A 12,034-nucleotide genomic window follows, 5' to 3' on the forward strand; every position below is an offset into this window, starting at 1 on the left:
GCAGCAGCCGCACAAGGACGAGTGGACGAGCAACAAAGGAACGTGACTGGCAGTGGCGCGAGTGACTAGCTGCTAACAGTAGAGCGAACACTACGCCTTTAGCACATGCCACAGCGCGGGAGCAGCGGGCGAGACGGGGCGGGGTCAAAGAAGGCCGGCGAGCCGAGTCACAGCATCACCGTGGGTGGGATGACTCAGAACGGTGTCGCTGGTCTGCCTGAGGCACGGACAGTTTGTAATGTGTTTTGGTTGTGGGGGGCCCTTCTAATACAAGTGATTTGCTTTCCATATTCAATTGGGGGGGGGGGGGGGGGGGGTTAAGAAGGAGGTTACAGGGACTCTGAGACACAATCCTTTGATTCATCTCTTGCCAGGTCCCCAGTACAAAGATGTTTAGTACATTTTAATAATAATGGTATAAAGCCTCAATGGTCCCTCTCCCTTTATCCTGCAAACTGGGAACTTCAGTTCATTTTAGATCTAAGAAAGAATGAGTCAGGGAACTTTCGTGTCCTCTCTCTCTCTCTCTCTCTCTCTCTCTCTCTCTCTCTCTCTCTCTCTCTCTCTCTCTCTCTCTCTCTCTCCCTCTCTCCCTCTTTCACTCTGCCCCCTACTGCTTCCAGCCCAAAAACTTGTTTGAAAAAATGTCTCTCCTCTTTTCTGTGCCCCCTTCTCTCTGTCTGTCTCATCTCTCTGTCCATCTATGTCTTGGCTGTTTTTTCACTTATAAACTCCACCCTGTATCCAACCCCCCCAAACTCTAATTTTCAGACTCTCTGGAGGAGAGTGGGGTGGACGGCTCCATGGTTACCTGGCACCGTGCCATCTCATTACACCGCCAATTGATTCTGGAGCATCGCCACGTCCGTTTCCCACCCCCTCCCCCGGCACGGCCTCCCGCTCATTCCGCTCCTCTCTGCTCCCCCGTCTCTACCCCCAACAGTCAACTCGCCATTATACAGCTGAGACTGTCTGCACCGTGGTCTGCATACTGAAAACCCGCTGCCTTACATGCACACACGCACAAATGCATGCATACACACACACACACACACACACACACACAAATATGCATATACGCATGCACACACTCATGCATGCATACACACGCACGCACATGCACACATTCACATACTCGCGCATGCTCATGCACAAATGTACACACACACACACACACACACACATACACAGGCCTAAGCATTTCCTCTTTGTAATGCATGAATGCATCTTGATGGACATCAGAAGACTTATAGAGAAAAGCTTTCCTAAACATCCTTGATTTAAGAACCACAAATTGCAATCTTTGGGAACAATTAGGTGCTTGCGTTTGCTGAGTCACTTAAGCTTTTTCACACAGAGGCACTCTGAGGCTGCCTGCACCTCTCAACAGGCAGACCAGATGGCAAACTCCAAACAGCATGTCCTATACACTGATTGGGAGGGGACAGCACTGCGTTGTAGCATCAAAAGACAAATTAAAAGCAAGTTGGTGGTCACATGACATGATGTTGACAGCAGATGACATGGGAGTCCAGGACACATCTTTCCCAGGAAACCTCTTTCCATCATTTATTTAGTTGCGTCGTCCGTCACATGTCTCTACATGACATTCTTCCTAAGTCTCCCATCCTGCTTTTACTTTTTTTTTCGTCTGTCTTTTCGCCCTTCTGGGCTTTTTCTTCTCATCACTTCGCACTCTCGCACACACACAGACATACACACACACACAGTCTGGCTTGGCGCTGCCTGTCTGCCTGGCATTCCACAGAGGGTTCGTTGCCTCGCTGGGTCGGGATGCAGGGCTTCGGTAAGCGGACTGCGTTTACGCAGGAAATCACAGTCATATGGTGGCTTCCATAAGACGCCATATGGACGACGTGAATATTTGCCCACAGAACAAAAGAGAAGAAAGCCATGCATGTACAGGCCTAGAAAGAGTGTCTGCGTGTATTTGTCTGGCTACTGTCTTATTTTATGCATAAGTATGCCTGGATAACATACAGCGTACGCACGGCTACATCTGTGCGTCATGGCTAGCTTATTGAAAGCCACTGTGCTGTACACCATAGCTCATAAATCACACTTAATTTTATGATGCCATAAAACGTTACATCTGCCTAAGTGTCCCATTTCCCGCTCCCCCCATCCCCCCATCCCCCCTCCCCCTACCCGTATCTGCCAGTGCTGCAGCGACTCTCTGGCCAGCCTGAAGCCTTCTGGGAGCACACCGAAGCGGAGGCTGAGGCGGAGGTGGGCCTCCCCCCGCATCTGGGCCCCTTTCCTGTGCACTGCTCGGGTTATTTGAGGACGCGGTGAACCCGGGCCACCCGATACTGAGGAGATGGGGCCCAGCCGAGGGGGGCGAGTGATGGGCTGGCACAGGGGCTTCCAGGAATGGCAGCACAATCCTGCAGGGGCCTCCTTGCACTGGTGTGAGAGGGTGGGAGGTGGGGGTGAGTGGGTGGGGTTGTCAGGGAAAAAACGGCATCTGGAGGAACAGGATTGGTCAGATGGAATGGGGGGGCAGTGAAAGGAAAGAGTGAGTGGGAAAGAGAGCTGGAGAAAGAAGGGACAATTGACAGACACACAGCTGAAGCGAAGTATTCACGAGTGTGAGTTTGTGAGAGCAGGTGTCTGTGCTTCCATGTAGCCATGCTTAGTTATACATTTATTATGCATTTATTAGCAAAGGCACTTTATACATACATAGTTCAAGTAGCTTGTGTTGTACCTTATAATACAGTAATTACATAGATAGAGAGTATGTATGGTCTCAAGTCTGTCTATCTCGTGTCGCTCTCTCCCTCTCTCTCTGTCTCTCTCTGGGTGTTTGTGTGTCAATAGCAGGCAGGAGCAGGGGAGTCAAGGCAAATGAATAGCCTCTCTGTGAAACTCTGGCACTGCCCGCACACTCTCTTACTTCACATTCCGCACCACTCGTCACCAGGATTCCTGAGCAGTGAGGTAAGAGGGCACTACACCTCAATGAGCCAGAACACGCGTACACACACCCACACACACCCACACACACATACACACACACACACACACACAAACACACACAGAGCTACCTGGACGATACGAACCCAAGCGCTTTTTCATAAACACATAGGCAGCACAGCAAATAGATACACAGTTATTTTTACACACGTACACACGTGCTCACGTGCTCCCACACTCACACACACGTGAGCGCACAGATATAGTGCCAATTAATTTTCATTTGTGAAGGACAATAAGGGACAATGGTGATCACTTTGATAAATGTACACATACATAGACTTGAATACTATGCATGAGTTCACAGTTCCTCCATCTCTCTCGCTCTCTCTCTCTCTCTCACACACACACACACACACACACACACACACACACACACGCTCGCTGAATGACTCATGTGGTGATGAAAAGCCAGTCTTTTCAGTCTGAACTCTCTGACCCTTCTCTTCATGTCCAGAGGCTCATTCTTCTTTATCTGGTGCTGGCAGATTTCCTTTTCAATAACACCACATTTAGACCCAAAGCCTCCCACCTCACGCTGTTACAATACAGATCGGCTCCGGGAAGAAGCTGCCCTTTCCCACTGGTCCAGGAGAAGGAGCCCTTTAGCATTGGGGCAGGAGGAGTGACATGGATCTGTCCTCGGTGTTACAGAGTAAAAAGGGTCTACATCCACATTTACAGCAAGTCAGCCTGCAGGTCATACTAACCGCGACGGATAGAGCTTAATGAGATGATTATCATAACTCACGACGACCACTCCAATTACTCCTGCAGTGTTACTACTTCACCAGTGAAAGCGAGAGATGATGTTAAAGGTTGTCTAGGTCACATGGTGTGACTTGCCTCGACATTAAAAAGGCCAACAAAATGTGGAGTTGGAAAGGTTATTGTTTGGCAAGGGGTGCAGTTCTTGATCAGCAAAAGAAGCTGTGAAATGTGTCCTAGTGTATGCTAGTGTGTCCTAGTCATATCTTTGTCACTCCTCCATGTCCCTGGGCAACGAACAGAAAAGATTTCAGCTTTAAGCTTCTGTGTGTGTGCGTATGTGTGTTTGTGTTGGCATTATGAACAGAGGAATCAGAAACTTTCCTCACACAAAACACTGGAGTCATATTATTGTATCTACCAGTGTGTTATTGTAAATTGGAGAATTGTGACACTGAAGCTCTCTGTTTATAAAAACACACACACACACACACACACACACACACACACACACACACACACACACATACATATATACACACACACACACACACACACACACACACACACACACACACACAAGACCTCTTCGGATTCAATTGCGTGACTGCAGCCGAGGCGTCAGCGGGTTCAAGGCTGGCTGTGAGGCATGCGGGTCAGCACGCAGGCTGAAGGGCCTCTCGAAGAGCCTCACCAAGTGCATGTTTACACAGGCTAAAGAGCTGCTACGCTCCAGCCAGAGAGAGCAGAAGTGGCCAGATCTCCCTTACCGGGCCCCACTAGAACAGCGAGCCAAGGACCCTCACTATGACAAGAGCAGGAGAGATGGAGTGAGAGAGAGAGAGAGGGAGAAAAAGAGAGTGAGAGAAATAAACAGGGAAAGAACTGAAGCAACTGTAGGCCCTTTCATCTGAGCAGTCTCAAATCAATCTCTTTCCAAATGTTTTGAAAATGATTTGCTTTTTCCACCATAATGTAAAAAATGACAGGAGCAAAGAAGAGAAGAAAAGGGCAGAGGAGTGTGACAGGCAGCCATAAAGGCAGGATGGCTCAGCACTCCCACTGTGGGTCACGGTGTGGCCATTTGGTCAATTAAAAGCAGAGGCGAAACAAAGTCTTAGTCACGAGGGGAAATTCAACATCCCACCCTTCCCCTCACACAGACACACACCCACATGCACAGCCCTGTTTCATATCCCTACCCATACTGCTGGTCTCCTGGCCTCCTGAAGTGGTGTGGTGACCCAGACTTGAGCTGAGGTGCGGTACTGACCCCCCCCCCAAGAACTGTGAGCAAGCGAGCAGAACATGGCGTGAGGCATGAAACTGGCTTTGACATTGATCAGTAGAAGGGGAGCATGCCCTCATGGCGAGTCATGTTGTAGGTTACTCACAGGCAGTGGCTCAGAACATCTGCATAAGGTGCCATCTGTCTGCAACTTACGCTCACTTCCCCACCCAGAAAAATAAAGGCATCTGCTTTCTGTTTCAGGCAAAACGGAACAATATAACCATGGCACCCATAAAGTAGGAGACAAGAGAGCATGCTGGGTGTTTCTGAAATGGTCAAAACTGTTGGTTTCAATATGTGCGTATGTGTGTGTGAGAGAGAGGGAGTCTGGTCAGTGTAGGCCTACTTCTGCTGCTGAGTCAGAGAGTTCTTCCTCCACTTGGTTAAGTCCTCAGTTAATCCAGATATGCTGATTTACACTGTAAACCCTGAGAATGGCCCCTGAGTCATACCCTTTACACTCACATTCTCACATGCACACGTGCATCTGAGTCATATCCTACACATGCACTTTTGGGAGGTCACTCATGGTGACAAAATAAATGTGGGTCAAACAACCATACTTTATAAATGAATACACACACACACACACACACACACACACACACACACACACACACACACACACACACACACACAAAGAAATGCCCCTTGTCATGCCTGCTCAAAGAATTATGTAGTGTTACCCACAACCTTTTCCAAGCATTAAGAGTCATCAGACTTTTCCTAAAGAATGCAAAGACACTAAAAGTATATCCATTTCCGTCTTCCCCCCACACGCACCAACACATACACAACACACACACACACACACACACACACACACACACACACACACACATTTCCAAGCACAAACCCACATGCCATATTAGACATGCTAGACATGTGTTTTGCCCATACAGGAGAGTCACAGACAGAGAAAGGTAGAAAGTAGAGCTCTCACACAAACTCCTTTTTTATTGCCAACTGTTATAAATCTTCCACCTTCCCTCTTTTTGCGGTGCCCCCCATGATGCTCCCTCACTCTCTCCCTCTCTTTCCATATCTTTCTCGCTCTCTGCGCTGGCTGAGTGAGAGAGAGGGGAGAGAGGTGCGTTCTGTAGCCGGTGGTGGAATAATGTGTTGGTATGTTCAGAATGTGGCGAGCTGCCCGCCTGACTCCCAGAGATGCTTTAAAGAATAATAAAGCAATATTACCAAAAAATGAGGGCCAGATGGGAACAAAGAAATAGCCCCCACAGTCACGGAGGAACTCACGTGTGTGCACAACACACAACACGCGGTGCCGTTGCTGAGAGTCACACACGGCAGGATACACTTCTCTGGACCCCTAGAATCAATAGGTGTATGTGTTTGTAGTAGTGATGGTGTGTATGTGGAGTAGCGATGGTGTGTGTGTGTGGAATAGCAATGGTGTGTGTGTGTGTGCTTTGCAAACCTTGAAAGAGGGGAAGTGGAAATGAAGGGAGTTGGGATTAATCAGAAACATATGCAAACATGCATTCAGGATGCAAGCTTTGTCCTGGACTATGTTTCGAGTTTGCTCAGTGTATTCACACACACTATGGAAGGTGCCTAAAGAGAATGTGAGCTTGTTTGTCAAATGCCAGCATCGTCAGGGTGTATGATCCCTTCGAGCATTATCCGCACACCTCTATTTCGCATGAGCCGGTGGGATTAGAGCTCGTCTCCTGCAGAGCTTGAACCTGCGACATGTTCTGTAAAGTGCCTCAAAGTAATCCACAGGAAGGCAGCATGGATTAGTGCTTCAGTCTGTCTCGAAGTGAAACGTCCACTAACTGGGATTGTACCATGCAGACAAATATACTACTTTGGGATAACATGGCTACATGCTGCGATCATGATAGGTCTTGCAGTATGTTGAAAAAGTGCTGGCCCACCCTGAATGTGAAGTGGTTAACTACATAAGCTTCACTCAGTGCTCAGTAGACTGACAAAATATAGATAGCATGTAGCATTTCTGTCTCTCCAGACAGCTTCATTAGCATATTTCTCATAGACATCTCCAAGACTCTGCTCCCATGGTGTGACGATGTGGTGTGTGTGTGTGTGTGTGTGTGTGTGTATGTGTGTGTGTGCTCCACTGTGGGTTTTGTATGAGATATTCCATTAAAGTTATCCACTTGGGTGCCACTCTGGGGTTTTTTGTGTGTGTGTGTGTGTGTGTGTGTGTGTGTGTGTGTGTGTGTGTGTGCGTGTGCCTCTTAGCCTCTAAGTGTGCTCCACGGGGCGTTTTTGCCCTTGCAGGTCAGACAGAGGTCAGGAACAGAAGGTGGTGGGGGGCAAGATGAACAGACGGAGAGATCCCATAGTGATGAAACAAGGATGGCCACAGCCCAACAGTTACACCCCCTCTGCCACTCCTCTCCCGTTGTCTCCCGTCATTACCGACGCCGGCGCACTGATATGCCTGCTGGGTTCATGAGTTGGCGCTTTGACGGCCTGCTCGAGTGCTCTCACTTGGCAATCACGGATACGATAACATCTGGATGGGCAAAGCTGATAGTAGGCAACAGCACCGCAGCCTGTGGCGCTCTTAAAGATTTACAGCCCCCTAGTCTGGGTTAAAACCAGCTGTTCTGGGGAAGAGGGGAGGGGGAGGGCCCAATGGCATTTGAGCTGGCTCGCTGGGAAATGCGGTCTGCTAGGTTTTGATGGGCTTGATAAAGCAGTTTACTGGCCTAGCAGAATCCTCGGATTGAAATTTGAGAGTGCGTGGTTGTGTGTGTATCGTGTGTATGATGTGTGTGTGTATCGTGGAGGGTGGAGGTGTTGGCAGTAGTGAGCTGTTCCACTCACAGGGCTGCATCCAATAAATGGACTGTATGCATGATGCAGACAAAAAGGTGTTTGAGAGAGATCGATAGTGGCAACAATCAATAGTCACTTCTTCCTGTCTAAATGATCCCAAAACACATCGGCCAATTCTCTCTGTCTCTTGCTCTCTCTCTCTCTCTCGTTCCCTAATTCCTTCCTTGTCTTGCGATTTCATCCTTTTTAAACTTCTCTTTTCCTCTATCATTCTCTGTCTCTCCCACACACACACACACACACACACACACACACAAACACTCATCCCCCCTCTCTCCTCGATCACTTGCCTTGCTGCAGTGCTCCCTGATTGGACAGAACCTGGCCTCGAACCACTTGAACTCGGCCCCATTCCGCCACCCCATTGGCTCCCGGTCAGAATCGGGTGAGTAAAAAGCAGGGCGATATGTGTGTGTGTGGGGTGCACCCAACACACACACACACCACTACCCCACTCCACCTCCCCACACAACAGGGGCTGGGTGCAGTGGGCATGTCTTCAGAGGCGAGTCCCAGGCAAACATGGGCGGCCTGCCTGGACAGAGCTGGACAGAGCTGGACTGGCCCGCTTGTCCCGGGGCCTTAAAGATTAGCACTTATTTGGTCGGGCACATCCACAGGCAGGACATGTGGCCGAGGACCTGCCAAGCAGACTGCTGAGCCAGGTTTCTATTCCATCTCTCTCTATCTCTCGCTCTTTCTGTCTCATTATAGTGTAGAGAATAAAGGGTGCAGCTTGCTGCCATCGTGGCAGAGTGGTTACACAGTATAATACGCGGGCGGCACCTGGTCAGAGCCCTGCCAGGTGACCGGGACAGAGCACCATTGCACCAATGGGAATCGCTTTACTATTCAAACCCAATAGGAAACAGTGACCTGTCCAGCAGCTCCTGAAATACAGACTGGGGTGTGGCCTTTGGAAAAAAAAAAAACAATGAGGTGATGCAGCAAACGCATACATGCAAACACACACACCCACCCACACACACACAGTCAAGTTTTGCTTATATCTGGCTGAGTCATGAGTTTGAATTGCAGGGAGGTGTCACCGCGACAACCCCTCCCTCCACCCCACACCATCATTCCACCTCCTCCTGTCCTTCTGACAGACTCATCTGCTGGCTCATGCATGCACACACACACACACACACACACACTCACACACACACACACAAGCTCTCAACAGTAAAACCAATGCTGATGTCATAGGCTGCCACCTGCAGATTCACAGCAGTACTGCGGCCAAAAGCATCCTAAAATACATACGCTCCCCCTACAGAAGCTGGACATCAGTCCAGAATGAATCTATCCCCAGGCATCTGTAGGGTGTACAGACAAATATGCATCATTTTTTCCTTGGCTGAGCAAAACAATGCAATGAGATATCAGAACTGCTATACACACAAGCACCTACTAAATCCAGCACATACTGGCTATACTGTGACGGGGGCACTGCACCAAACCCTGTCTTGCTGAAAGATTCATTCATTGAATTGTTACTCTGATTTAATTGCTAAAACCCAAACTTTATTATCACAATGTGGTCTGGAATCCTGAAAAAAATAATTGAACATTAGTTTGACATCTCGGCACCATTTTTAGAAAATAAAGCAATAGATTACCATGAACTGTAAAAAATAAGGGAACGCATATTAGCAGTGAGTCAGCTATCTCCAATCACATGGTGTGCTGAGGTTTTAATAGGCTGTTCCAGAAACACGTGTTAGTGATTGTACCATGTACAATAGCTCAAACTGCTAGCAACTGCGCATTCATGCACCTATGTGCCGATCTGTAAGTGTGTGTGTGTGAGAGAGAGAGGGCAGGACAGAGGAGACAGACACTGCAGTGATATCTGGACTCTGTGTCGAGCAAAAGTAGATCCCAGCCGAGTTGTCTGATGACGCAGCAGCTTTCTATCTCTCTTTCTTGCTTGCTTTCTCTCCCTTCCTCTTTCTCTTTCCGTGCCCCTTCATACATATAGCAATTCTTAAATGCTCAGCTAACCCATTTGCATTATAATGTTTCAAAGTTTCGGATGTGTAAGTCTCGCTCCTTATCTTTTGGTTTCAACTCTCTCTCTCTCTCTCTCTCTCTCTCTCTCTCTCTCTCTCTCTCTCTCTCTCTCTCTCTCACTCCCTCCCTCTCTCCCTCCCTCTCCATCTCTTTCTTTCACTCTTTCTCTCTCTCTCTCACCCTGATGGAGGGAGGGATGGGATATCCGCAACGGTTGCCATGGCAGCAGACAGCTCCATTTCTGCCAGCGTTCATGAGTAAAAGTGTGTGTGTGTATGTGTGTGTGTGTGTGTGTGTGTCTGTCTACAACTGCTCCATGAATTTGTGAGACAGCATGATTATATGTGCTAGCCTGTCATTCAGCCACTATCTTGCTAACGAGCTGGCTTCGTTAAGTAATTAACATGCTGCCCATTCATTCAAATTGCCACAAACAGCTGACAGATAATTAGAGGCCAAGCTCGCATATGAAAATGACACATGTGCAAAGGCGCAAAGGCTGGCAAAATGTCTGCACATACAAATCATATAGAAAACATTTTTTTTACGTGGATATGGCATAATTTTATGTGCTGCAGGTGACTCATGCAAGCTGATTTGTGCATGTGTGTGTTTGTTGGACATGTTGTTATTCTTTGATGGGGCATATTCACTGAGTATTTGCTGTAATGAGAGCACTTCTGGAGGCAGTCTTGGATCATTAAAATCATTTACGATAATGAATAATAAGTTATATTATAATTTACCATATAGTATGGAATGTATACAAACTTTAATGTATAAGTAAAGCCATTATTTATCTATCTGTCCTTCCAGGCATCTACGTATCCATTTATCTATATCTGCTCATTTGTGTTAAAGCCTTCCCCTCCATGACCCACTCACACATATGCCAGAAGGGGGCAGCATTGCACCACAGGGGAAGAAGAGCAGCTTTTTGCCCCCGCATTCCATCCCTGACCCAAGCACAACCATGCTCATCCGTCTGCACCCCAAGAGGCCTGGGCCAGTTGGGGGTGCGCTCATCGCCTGTAACCCTCCTGGATGTCTGGCAGGCATGGGCTGCCATGCATTCTTGGAGCAGACATATGCACAGACATATGCACACACACACACTCACCGAGGGTCTGCAGACAACCCCCACACCCAGTCACGTTCTGTTACTGTGATGATATCACTTTATATAAAGCATTGCTTCTACGGACAAAAGATTTCTCAGAGACCACATGCACATACACAGACACATACATTTGTGCAGGGCTTATTTTGATGTGTGTGTGTGTGTGTGTGTGGGTGTGGGTGTGTGAGGGAGGGCCGATGTGTGTTGCTGTTGAAGGAGAACCTTACTGCTTAGTTAAACAAAAGGGTCTCCATACTGTCGTGCAAGACAAACACACTTCCCTGAGAAAACATGCATGCAGTTACACTGTAACCCATCCTAGGTAAGACCTTCTGTGGCTAGGCCATACACACACACACACACACACACACACACGCACACACACTCACACACAGCTGTGGAAAGGCCCAAAACAGAGTGAGAGCTATGTGGATGTCATAAGCCTGGGGCACAGTAAGACAGTAGAGTCTTTGAGAGACTGTTTTGTCATAGTCACTTTCTTTCTTTGTCTTTTTCCATCTATCTATCTATCTATCTATCTATCTATCTATCTATCTATCTATCTATCTATCTATCTATCTATCTATCTATCTATCTATCTATCTATCTATCTATCTATCTATCTATCATCTATCTATCTATCTATCTTATATGGAACTTGGCTCTATAGTGTATTGTACTATAATAGCACACGCTGTGTATGGCACCATAAGAGACTGGACACATATAAGAGTGAGTTTGCTCAAAATATCCACCAGGTTTCTATTAAAAGAGAATGAAACATGCAAAGTGTTTTTCCTGACTCCAAATCTTCTCTGGGCTGGCATATGGATGCACACATGAAAACAGGAGGGAGTGTGTGTGTGTGTGTGTGTGCGCGAACATTTGCGTGCACGCATGTGTGTCCATACATGTTTGTGTGTACGTGTGAGCGAGAGTGTTTTCTAATGGCGTAGCCCCTGAGCTGTAAACAGACAGTGCTTTTCTAGAAGAACCCTGTGACCCTCCACCCTCAAAACAGCACCAGTGCAACGAGTTCATTCACATTCACACACACACACACACAC

General features: G+C 47.7%; 1 protein-coding gene and 1 long non-coding RNA gene across 3 annotated transcripts in view; one reads left to right on the forward strand and one right to left on the reverse strand.

Annotated features, from left to right (window-relative positions):
• The window catches only part of LOC145658973 (uncharacterized), a 54,751-nt gene that overhangs the window by 28,688 nt on the left and 14,029 nt on the right, over positions 1–12,034 (reverse strand). The gene's annotated exons all lie outside the window — the stretch shown is intronic.
• On the forward strand, positions 1,983–11,590 carry LOC145658974 (uncharacterized). The gene is made up of 3 exons (XR_014124868.1): positions 1,983–2,612; positions 2,848–2,964; positions 10,038–11,590. It is a non-coding gene; the product is annotated as an uncharacterized LOC145658974 (long non-coding RNA).

The sequence above is a fragment of the Electrophorus electricus genome, chromosome 8, assembly GCF_041902795.1.
Source record: "Electrophorus electricus isolate QZ-2024a chromosome 8, ASM4190279v1, whole genome shotgun sequence".
NCBI classification, from domain to species: domain Eukaryota; kingdom Metazoa; phylum Chordata; class Actinopteri; order Gymnotiformes; family Gymnotidae; genus Electrophorus; species Electrophorus electricus.